Raw genomic sequence first — 11,681 nt, forward strand, 5'->3', positions numbered from 1 at the left:
TCTCTTTTCTTTTTTAATAAATTTTAGCTTAGTTAATAAGAATTGGCTGTAGCGTGTATTTTGGGTAAGATCTAAGTTATAATTGAACCTGGGTATGCGGCTGATCCTTTGGGATTGGAAGAACCTTTTCTTTTATATGATGAGATCAGATTTTCAGGAATCATCATCATATCTGACGTGTGTCTGGACCGAGGCCTGAGGCTGGGCACTTTAAGGGAACTGCGTTGTTTGGACGTCTGAGTAACCAGTGAGGTGCTACAGAAGCTGTTTTGTGCTGGTTGGTAAATCTAAGTATTGGAATAACCACCAGCGTTTGGGGTTTGTCTGCCCCGTTTTGTTTGCAGTTCACCCTGATTGAGTGACCTCAGCTGGCTCCCACGGCAGCACCGTCACACTGCTCCTTTCTAGTCACACTTTCTACACATCTAACATTAGTATATAATGTAATACAGATCTATCCCAACACCTGCCGGAGGTCCTCTGGTAAGGTGGATTCGGTGGCATGCCTGTGGGAGGTCTGCCGGTCCCGCGCCTTCGGCGTACCCACCGCCGAATTGCCACTGAAGCCGCGGGACTGGCGGAGCTCCCGCAGGCATGCCGCCTAATCCGCATTACCAGGGGACCTTCTGCAGGCAGCCTGACTGCCACCCTCACAGCGATCAGCAGGCCACCCCCCGCAGCTTGCTGCACTGGTGCCTGGAGCCGCCCCTGTCCCTGACCCAGGGCAGAGGATATTGGAAGCTGAACATCCAGAGCTTGCAAGATAAAGGAGCAGGGGGGTGAAGCCTGGTGGTGTTGGCAGAACGGGAAAGCATCAGAGGGTCCTATGGCAACCAGGGGGATTGGTGGGAGTTGGTGAGGGAGGAGTTGGCGGCTTTGTTCCGGCGGTCGGGCAAACACCACAACATTAAAGAAACCAGCAGTGCCAAGTCCTGCAGCGTCGCCTGTGGGATTTCCACAAGAGCATCCAGGCAGGGGAGCCAGTCAGCCTGTGACTGTACGACTGGATCAAGCGACAGCTGCCCGAGATCCAGGAGAGGAGGCTGCAGCTGGCCGATATGAGCGGGAGCACCGAGTGAAGGGAGGGGCGGCCTCCCCTGACATTTTTGCAGCCTGCAGGGAATGGAGACAAAGCAGGGGGATGCGGGGACTCAGGGCAGGACCTGCGGATCTGGTAGTGCAGGACTATAGTCGCTGGAGGAGGAGAGAGAGTCCTGTGAGAGGAAGCTGCTGGTGGGAAGCAATAAGTGCAGAGTGCAAACCAGCCAGCTGAGAGTCATGGGTGTCTAGAAAACAAAACAGTAGCGGGTCCCATGGTGTAATGGGCAGCACTCAGGACTTTGAATCCTGGAATCTGAGTTCAAATCTCAGTGGGACCTGTGGCGGGTATGTTGGTTTGCTGCAAAGCCTTGAAGCTCAAGGTGCTTTGTTACTCTCTCCTTAGCTGAGTTAGAGTGATGTTTTTTCTCCTCCTCCTGGGTCACTGATGCCCATTGGCAATAGGTCTCTGGTCCAGCTGGGCCACCATAGGGTGGGGTCCTAGAACTTAACCGTCTGGCTAGAGATTCCTGCGGGTTGACCTGATGGTTGGGTTTCTAGCTGCTTCACCTGATGCCCACAACTTTGGTCCCTGTAGCTGCAGCTCTTCCTCTTGCCCACATGGCATTTAAAGGAAGCAGGGCCAGGGCCAGGCTTCCCAGGCTGGAGCCCAGCACCTCTCCTCCTCTGGGCACCTAGAGCAGAGGCGGCTGGTGCTGATGGCTCCAAGGGACGGCTTAAAAGCCACAGAGCAACTGAGGTCAGGGCTAGAGGAGGGCAGGACCATGGCTATGTGTGGCCTTCAGACAGGCACAAAAACACCCAGCCAGCCTGCTCCCTGCCATGCCAAACACCCACTGAAGGCCACCCGCAGACCAGCATGTGGGGAGGCTGCTGATGCTTTGTGGCCATTATCGAAGACGGTAGGAAAGCAGGGCCAGCCCCCCGGTGGGGCCTCTTACTGTTCCCACTCTCCATGCTCACTTTGGCAGTGGGGCAGGAGATTTTTCCCCAGCTGGCGAGAAGCAGAGAAACACCCAGGCTCCATGTAGCAAACCCCCTCCAGCACAGGGACAGGCGCACACTTGGAAGAGGGAAACTGCTCCAAACTGTAGCCCAGGCAGCCGCCCATTTTCTCTGGCAAGTCAGGAAGGGCAAAGGCGAGACTGGAAGCACCTGGGGCTCATGCCCCAGCCTTTGTGACACCCACCCCCAACTCCTTCCTGGGGCTCTAGCTGAAGCCAGAGCATTGGCCTGAGCGGCTAAGAAGAGGTTCCAGCCCTGAAGGGATCAGGACGTTCAGCACAAAGGTAAAATTGCACAAGCACAACCACGAAGGGACTCGAACCCTCAATCGCCTGATCCGAAGTCAGACGCCTTATCCATTAGGCCACGTGGTCACACAGTAAAAAGCCCTCCAAGCACTTCTTTGGAAAAGGCCGACACTGACGCATCCGACGAAGTGGGGATTCACCCACGAAAGCTCATGCTCCAATACGTCTGTTAGTCTATAAGGTGCCACACGACTCTTTGCTGCTTTTGCAGACACTGTGTTTCTCAGGTCAGCTACTAAGGGGGGCCGAGACTCTCTGGGCACAAGAAGTCGAGTTCCCAGTGAGATGTGAGACTTAATTCTTTGGAGCCAGGTGCAGGGCTCTGGCAGGGAGGCTCAGGCATGGGGGATTGGGGTGCAGCGGACGGACCGGCTGTCTAGGTGCGGAGATTTAGTCTCACTGAGGAGGAGGAGGAATCCTGCTGACAGGCAGTGGCCAGGGCCGGTGCAACCACTAGGCGAACTAGTCGGCCGCCCAGGGTGCCAAGTGGTTGGGGGCACCAAAAAGCACACTCAGGGGGGGCGGGGAGTGGAGGTGAGCTGGGGCAGGGGGCTGGGAGGTGCGGGGGGAGGGCTGCCCACAGCAAGTAACGGGGGCGGGGCCTGCAGGGGAACCGCTCCCTGTCCCAGCTCACCTCTGCCCCGTCTTCTCCCCTGAGCACGCCGCCCCCGCTCTGATTCTCCTCCCCTCCCAGGCTTGCCGCACTAAACAGCTGATTGGCACCTCAAGCCTGGGAGGCGGGAGAAGTGGAGCGGCGCCGGCGTGCTCAGGGGAGAAGGCGGAGCGGAGGTGAGCTGGGGTGGGGAGCTGCTGCAAGGGGGGCTGCCCGGCTCTTCCTCATGGCCCCTGCCCCTGCTCTGCCCCAGCCCCCCCCCCACCCCTGCACTCACTGCATGGTAAGTGGAGTGACCCAGCCCCAGCCTGGTCCACTCCCCTGGCTCCCAGCCACGCCGCCAGCAAGTGCTGTGGGGCGGTTCCCCCCCCCCAAGTTTGGGAGCCAGGGGAGCAGAGCAGGCTGGGGCCCCAGGCTTCCATGGGGGGAAGCAGAAGGGGGCTGGCCCCAGGCCATCGTGGGACCAGGGGGGCTGGCTAATTCCTGCGGGAAGTGGAGTGACCCGGCCCCAGCCTGCTCTGCTCCCCTGGCTCCCAGGCTTGTGTTGGTGTTGGCTGGATTTGTGCGGGTGTTTGTGTATATTAGCAATTGTGTGTGTGTGGCTGGATTCATGCATGTGTTCGTGTATATTTGCAATTGTGTGCATGTGTGCTCTGCTGCCTTCTGCCGGCGCGACAACCGTTTCTCCGTATGTCACAGCCCCCATACCGTCGACCCCGATGGTGATTTCCCCATCTTACAAGTGCTGGCTGGCCTGACCCTTCTCCCCTTTGCGGAGTGTGGCGGGGGCTGCAGCTCACCCCCTGTGGAGCAGGAGGGCCAAGGTGCGGGGTGCTGGGCTCCAATGCACCTGGAGAGCAGCTCAGGTGAGGCAGGGCAGGGTGTGTGGTGTCCGTTCTGCATTGTTTGGTGCTGGGCCATTGCACAATCCCCAGCCATGCCGCACAGCGCGCCCCGAGAGGGGGCAGGGGGCCAAGCAGATGATCCAGCATGAGGGGATCATTCTCATTGGTAGCTGTCCAGTGGCAGTGAGTTCCACAGGCCTTGGCACATGCTGTGTGGGGCAGGAGGTCCTTGTATTTGGAGCAGTGGGAGTGAACTGCGTGCAGTTGTGTCTCTGAGCATGATTGTGAATATTATGGTGTGTGGGGAGGTGATTGTGAGTGTGGCTCATGGATGGAGGAGTTTGGGGAGCTGTGGGGGCCCCTGAAGAACTAGCTCAGCATGTGAATGAGTGACTGGGATGTATGTGGGGGCCGGACTGTGGGTTGGGGTGTCCAGGAGAACCCAAGGGAAGGGACTAGGGGGATTAGGGATAGAAGAGTGTGGGGATACCAAGGTGCATTGTGGGAATGTGGGATTTAGAGAGCCCAGAGTGCATGGGTGGGGGCGGGTTGGAGGACCCCACAGTGGCTGAAAAGGGGAACCCGGCAGGTTGGGGGGCAGCAGAGATTGGAGATGAGGAACCTCACACCCTGGGGATGGACTGGGGCAGTGGGGGGGATGGGAGAGTGGGGCCCAGCAATGGAGAAATGGGTTGGAATCAATTAGGGGCAGGGCACTGAGGACGGGGAGGGGCAGGAGGAAGGGGGGATGGGGCACTGAGGACAGGGGGGAGGAGGAGGACAAGGTCATCGGGGTGGGGCAAGAGGAGGAGGTCGGCGTCGGGGCACTGAGGATGGGGGGGAGGAGGAGGAGGAGGAGGAGGGCAGCGAAGAGAAAGGCCAGGCAGAGTGTACAGGATGGGGGAGGGGACGCTGGGGGCTGAGGGATCCCCACAGATGGGGGTGGGGCTGGCGAGAGGGTCACAACAGAAGGGGAGACATGGGGGGGGCAGGTTGGGGGGGCTTGAAGGGGCTGTCGGGGCCCTACAGAGGGGGAGGAAGGTAGGAGTGCTGAGGATGGGGATGGGGGGGAGGAGGAGGAAGGGGGGCGGAATGCTGAGGACAGGGAGGAGGAGGTCAGGGTGCTGAGGACAGGGTTGGGGGGGAGGAGGAGGAAGGGGGGTGGGGTGCTGAGGACGGGGAGGGGGAGGAGGATGTCAGGGGTGGGGCAGGAGGAGGAGGTCGGGGCGCTGAGGGGAGGAGGCGGGGGGCAGGGTGCTGAGGACAGGGATGGGGGGGAGGAGGAGGAAGGGGGGTGGGGTGCTGAGGACGGGGAGGGGGTTGTCAGGGGTGGGGCGGGAGGAGGCGGTCGGGGCGCTGAGGGGGAGGAGGTGGGGGGGCGGGGTGCTGAGGACAGGGATGGGGGGGAGGAGGAGAAAGGGGGGTGGGGTGCTGAGGACGGGGAGGGGGATGTCGGGGGTGGGGCGGGAGGAGGCGGTCGGGGCGCTGAGGGGGAGGAGATGGGGGGGCGGGGTGCTGAGGACAGGGATGGGGGGGAGGAGGAGGAAGGGGGGGCGGGGCTCTGGGGGGGAGGAGGAAGGGGGGGCGGGGTGCTGAGGACAGGGATGGGGGGAGGAGGAAGGGGGGTGGGGTGCTGAGGACGGGGAGGAGGATGTTGGGGGTGGGGCGGGAGGAGGTCGGGGCTCTGGTGGGGGAGGAGGCGGGGGGCAGGGTGCTGAGGACAGGGATGGGGGGAGGAGGAGGAAGGGGGGGTGGGGTGCTGAGGACGGGGAGGGGGAGGAGGATGTCGGGGGTGGGGCGGGAGGAGGAGGTTGGGGCTCTGGGGGGGGAGGAGGCGGGGGCAGGGTGCTGAGGACAGGGATGGGGGGAGGAGGAGGAAGGGGGGGTGGGGTGCTGAGGACGGGGAGGGGGAGGAGGATGTCGGGGGTGGGGCAGGAGGAGGAGGTCGGGGCGCTGAGGGGAGGAGGCGGGGGGCAGGGTGCTGAGGACAGGGATGGGGGGAGGAGGAGGCGGGGGGCGGGGTGCTGAGGACGGGGAGGGGGAGGAGGATGTCGGGGGTGGGGCAGGAGGAGGAGGTCGGGGCGCTGAGGGGGAGGAGGCGGGGGCAGGGTGCTGAGGAGGGGGAGGGGAGGAGGAGGTCGGGGCGCTGAGGGGGAGGAGGCGGGGGGCGGGGTGCTGGGGGGGAGGGTGAGGGGAGGGTGCTGAGGACAGGGATGGGGGGAGGAGCAGGGCGGGGTCGGGGCGATGAGGACGGGGGGTGCGAAGGGAAAGGCCGGGCAGAGCGGACAGGGTGGGGGAGGGGACGCTGGGGGCGGGGCTGGCGGGAGGGTCACAGCGGGGGGGGACACTGCGGGGGCAGGTTGGGGGGGGCTGAGGGGCCCCGCGGCCCCAGGCTGCCGCTTGTGGGGCTGCTCCCAGGCAGCTCAGCCCCCCCGCTGCCCCCCAGCCCGGATCCCACGGGCCCGGAGCAGGGGCTGGGCCTGGCGCCTGGAACTGGGGGTCTGAGCTCCCGGCCCCCCCGTGCGGAGCCGCCAATCACCGCCCCGCCGCGCAGCCCCCCCGGCCGCGAGCGGGATTCGAATCCCAACGGCCGCAGCGCGCGCCGCGGGGGGGCGGCAGCGAAGCCTCGGGGCGAGGGAACCGGGGCCTCCCCCCACGCGCCGAGTCTCTGTCCCGCGCTCTCTCCGCCAGTCAGGGAGCGGGGAGGGGCGCGGCGAAGTGACGAGTTACGGCCCCTCCTCCAATAGAGGCCGCGTGTGAGAGAGAGAGAGAGAACTACGTTTCCCAGAGTGCACCGGGAGGGGGCGCGTTGTCTGAGCAACTGGCCGTCACTTCCGCTCTGAGACGAGCCAGAAACTACAACTCCCAGCCTGCCCCGGGGCGCCTCCGTCCTCTCCAGCCCAGGTGAGGGCGGGTCCCTGGGTCAACCTGACACCTCCCCCCCGCAACGCAACTCCTCATCCCCGCCCCGCCCCCAGAGAGCCCCGGCCCCGCCCCCTCCGGCTCCTGACGGTAACTCGCGTGTCCCGGGGTCTCGGCCCGGCCCTGCCCCCCCCCGCAGCGCGGTGACCCCAGCGCCCCCCCCCTCCCCAGCCTGCTTCTCCCTTGGCCTCGTCTCTCCCCACTCAGGGGCAGGGCTGGGAGCCAGGACTCCTGTGGTTTGTGGGGGTTTCTTTGCAACCATGAGTGGGATTGTTGTGGGTGCAACTGGACCCCCCCCTTCTCTGGTGGGGCGGGGCTTCTACTGTCTGCCGGGGCGGGGGGTCCATGATGTCACAGCCCATGGTGGAGGGGAGGTTGAATCATGTTTCTGAAGCGGGAGAGCAACTTCCCCGGCTCCCACTCACTCTCCGCTAGGGGGCTGGGCTGGGATCTCTAGGGAGGGAAGCACAGGAAAAAACAGTCTCCCCTATGGAACCCAGGAGTCCTGGCTCCCAGTCCTCCTGCTCTAGACCCCCTCCACTCCCAGGGCCAGGGATAGAACCCAGGGGTCCTGGTGCCCAGCCCCCTCCTGCTCTGACCACTAGACCCCACTCCCCTCCCAGGGTGGTGCAGGGGTCACTGGGTCTGTGTCTCAGCTCTGCTAAGGGCCTTGACTGATTTTCCCAAAGTGCTTCCTTCTGAATCCAGCACATCTGCCCCCCCCTCCCCGTCCAGTCACTGCCCACCCCCGTGTGGGGGCACCAGCACGGTGCCGGGTCGTGATGGGAAATTGTCCAAGCTGGCCCAGGAGAGACGTGTGTGTCCCTGCTGCCCCCTGCTGGTGGGGCTGAGCCACATGTGTGTGTGTGTGTGTGTGTGTGTGTGTGTGTGTGTGTGTGTGTGGTGGCGGCGGCTTTGCAGGATTTTGTATCCTGCAGCAAGTGACACACACACACACATTGACGCACAAAGGGACTCTCAGTCCCAAGAACACTCACACACAACACACCCAGAGGGGCATGCTAGCCCAACCCCAAAGAGAGAAACAATCACACCCCCAGCCACACTCACACACACACCAGAATATTCGCAATTGTGTTCAGAGACACAACCGCACACAGTTCACTCCCACTGCTCCCAACACAAGGGCCTCCTGCCCCACACAGCCTGTGCCGAGGCCTGTGGAACTCACTGCCACTGGACAGCTACCCATGAGAATGGACCTTTCCAGGAGACCAATAGACATGGCCGTGGCGACAGAGGGGGCTGGGCTCCCAGGGTCTGACCCGGGCTGAGACTGGTTCTGACCTAGAGGGGTCTATCCAGCAGGGGGCAGCGTGACCCACACACAGACCCACCAGAAGCGCCTTTCTTAGCAGGTCTCCCAGGCCATCCCCCACCCTGCCCCGGTTGGGTAACAAAGGGGCAGTACGGGACTCTGGGCTGTGTCACAACCCGGCCCCAGCCCCTCGCTCCCACACGCTGGTGAGTTGGGTAACTGCCGCGGGATTGCACAAGAGAGAGTCAGAGCCAGGGAGAGAACCCAGGAGTCCTGGCTCCCCCCCGACACACACCCTAACCACTGGCTCCCACTCCCCTCCCAGGGCTGGAGATAGAACCCAGGAATTCTGACCAGCAACCCCCCTTCCCCGCTCTGACCACTAGACCCCACACTCCCCTTTTAGATTTTAGTCCCGCTGCCTCTTCTATCCACCCACCCCACCTGTCCATCCCTTTGCTGCAGGTTTCTGGGGTGTCACCCCTGCTCTGCACTCCCCCAGTGCAGCCCAAGGCTTTTCCTCCCCCCAATGACATATCCTCACCCCCCTTGTGCTGGATCGTCTGCTTGGCCCCCTGCCCCCTCTCGGGGTGCGCTGTGCGGCGTGGCTGGGGATTGTGCAATGGCCCAGCACCAGGCAACACAGAACGGACACCACACGCCCTGCCCTGCCTCACCTGAGCTTCTCTCCAGGTGCATCGGAGCCCAGTGCCCCACACCTGGGCCCTCCTGCCCCACAGGGGGTGAGCTGCAGCCCCTGCCACACTCCACAGAGGGATTAAGTGTCAGGCCAGCCAGCCCTTGTAAGATGGGGAAATCACCACCGGGGTCGACGGTATGGGGGCTGTGCATGAATGAATCCAGCCACACACACACACAATTGCTAATATACACAAACACCCACATAAATCCAGCTAACATCAACACAACTACTAACAGATGCAAACACATGCACAAATCCAGCCACATGAACACACACACATTTGCACAGCCACAAACACAACCCCCAGAGCTGTAATAACACCCCCCCCCACACACAAAACCCTTGCAGAAAACCACACAAACACATGGAGAAATCAATTCATCCATCCATCCACCCACCCACACATACACCATCCCCATTCTGTGCACACACCTTTGGTCACTGTGACACTGAAGACTTCAGTTGGATCTGGGGCCCAGCACCATGTGTCTTTGCAAGCAAGGTTAAGCAATTCCCCATGTGTGGTCTTATGCAGGTGATGGCTGATTCCCCCAACTTACAGCCAGTGGTGAGCTCCAGCCAGTTCACACCCATTCACAAGAACCGGTTGTTAAATTTAGAAGCCTTTTTAGAACCAGTGGTTCCAGGACAACTGGTTCTAAAAAGCTTTTAAATTTAACAAAGGCTCAGGCAGCTGTCTGCCCAGCCCCAGCTCACCTCCTTCTCTCCCCTGAATGCTCCACCCTCCTTCTCCTCTGCTTCCCCTGCTTCCCGCAAATCAAATGTTCATGGGAAACCAGAAAAAAGCAGCAGGCAGGTAAGCTGGGCACAGGGGCGGAATGGCTCCCTCTGGCTCTGGCCGAGTGCCCCAGCCCCAGCCAAGCACCCCCAGCTCGGGCCCGGCCCAGGGAGTCGGGCCCCACGGCTGCGGCCCCGGTGCCGGCGGAGCGGCTCTGGCCCCGGTGCCGGCCCGGCCCGGGGAGTCGGGCCCCACGGCTCCGGCCCCGGTGCCGGCGGAGTGGCTCTGGCCCCGGTGCCGGCCCGGCCCGGGGAGTCGGGCCCCGCAGAGCCGGTTGAGGTCCCGGCGGAGTGGACCCGGTCCTGGCCCCAGGCAGTGTGGTAAGGGGGCAGGGAGCAGGGAGGGGGTATTTGGTTGGTTGTGGGGGGGTGGATAGGGGTCAGGGCGGTCAGAGGGCAGGGAACAGGGGGATTGAATGGGGGCAAGGATCCCGGGGGGCAATCAGGAAGGAGCAGGGGTTGGATGCGGTGGTGGGGGCACTCAGGGACAGAGAGAAGGGGTGGTTGGATGGGGCAGGGGTCCCGGGGGGCCATCAAGAATGAGAGGAGGAGTTGGATGGGGCTGCAAAGGGCAGTCAGGGGACAGGGAAAGGGGGGGATGGGTCAGGGGTCCTGGGGGGGTGTCAAAAACATGGGGGGTTGGATGGGGCATGACCTCCCGGGGGGCACGACCCCCTCGTGAGGTGAGAAGGAGGGAACCGGTTGTTAATATTTTGGCAGCTCATCACTGCTTACAGCATAGTGACAACCATACTACACAATTCTCATAACTTCATATGCATGAATGGTATACATCTATGGGTAGAGAAATGACTTTCAGCAGATCATATCCTTTCCCCTGATACCTTACAAGTCATGCTCTATATGTAAGATCACGATTATATGAAAATGAGGAATATGGGGGTTACAGCCGCTCCCCCAAAGGTCTAGAATGTCACACTGAGATTCTATTTTCATTTATGTAACCAACTTTGACCTCTCTGACTAACACTTATAATCACTTACAATCTATCTTTCTGTAGTTAATAAACTTATTTTAATGTTTTATACTTGTGAAATTGTCCAAAGTGCTTGGGAAAGCTGCTCAGATTAAAAAGGCTGGTGCATGTTCACTTTCTTTTTGAGGAAGGGGTGAATTAATTAATGAGCTTGCACTTTTCAAGAGGTTTTGAGCAGTGTAGGATGGTACATTTCTGAGGTGCAAGGCTGAGGGCTGGGGAGATATGCTGGTGTCTCTATGTATAATTGAGGAGTGGCTTATAGAGCATTCATGCCACTTAGTTGGGTGCATTGCTGCATGTTGTTGGCTGAGTCATCACAGCACATGGAGGGGGTTTTGCTGCTTGTCACTAGTGCAGCATTGTAAGACACAGCCCAGGCTGGAGAGATAAGAGGACAGAGCAGTTCCACAGTTTGGGATTGTACCCCGCGGATCCCACCACACAGAGATCCTGCTGTGACCAGCCGTGGTAATACTGTGCTTAGTGCTCTGCCTTGTAGCTTCAACAGCTGCACATGCAAGATGAGTTACAGTGACCTTGACCTTGTTTCCATGTTTATCCAAAGCCTCCTTTTGACAGTTGTCAGCAAAAAGACCCGTTTCTTTTGCAAGCATTTGCATGGCTAGCCAGAGTCGGGCTTCTCCGTTAACAAAAAAGATTGACCAAAAGGGGACAAGAGGAGGCACGTTCAGCAAGGCAGCACTGGATGCTGGATCCTGAATCTGCTCTTTATCCAGCAGCTCTCTTGGCAAGCTCTGCCATGGTGCCACGCTCTGGGACTTCTCCCCGAACTGCTCCATTTTTCATCAACAATAACATGAAAAGTGAAAGGACAGTCATTCTCCATTTCCTGCAAGCCCTGCAGAGAACCCTCTAGAAGGGGCTCTGTGCACAGATATCCCCAGTGAATTGCATGGCCGCACAACACAGGGTCTCCTGTCACAGCAAATTGCAGCCGGAGCAACCTCCTTGCCAATGCCAATAGCCTTTTGATCAACTCCAGACTGAGGATTTGATTCTCTCCAATGCTCCGTTGGAAAGAAGCCTTTTCCTTCACAAGCAATTACTTGGATTGTCAAGGGAGGTCTGTTCTGTTTCCTAGGAAGACACAGGAAAATGTGAGCAGAGGAGACAAAGGCTATAGAACA

The 11,681-nt window shown here is 60.6% G+C and overlaps 2 non-coding genes across 2 annotated transcripts; one reads left to right on the forward strand and one right to left on the reverse strand.

Annotated features, from left to right (window-relative positions):
- The first annotated feature begins 1,307 nt into the window (after window positions 1-1,307).
- Window positions 1,308-1,379, forward strand: TRNAQ-UUG. The gene has a single exon. It is a non-coding gene; the product is annotated as a tRNA-Gln (tRNA).
- A 986-nt stretch (window positions 1,380-2,365) lies between these two features.
- Window positions 2,366-2,438, reverse strand: TRNAR-UCG. The gene has a single exon. It is a non-coding gene; the product is annotated as a tRNA-Arg (tRNA).
- Window positions 2,439-11,681: the final 9,243 nt, after the last annotated feature.

The sequence above is a fragment of the Mauremys mutica genome, unplaced genomic scaffold, assembly GCF_020497125.1.
Source record: "Mauremys mutica isolate MM-2020 ecotype Southern unplaced genomic scaffold, ASM2049712v1 001096F_np12_obj, whole genome shotgun sequence".
Lineage (NCBI taxonomy): Eukaryota > Metazoa > Chordata > Testudines > Geoemydidae > Mauremys > Mauremys mutica.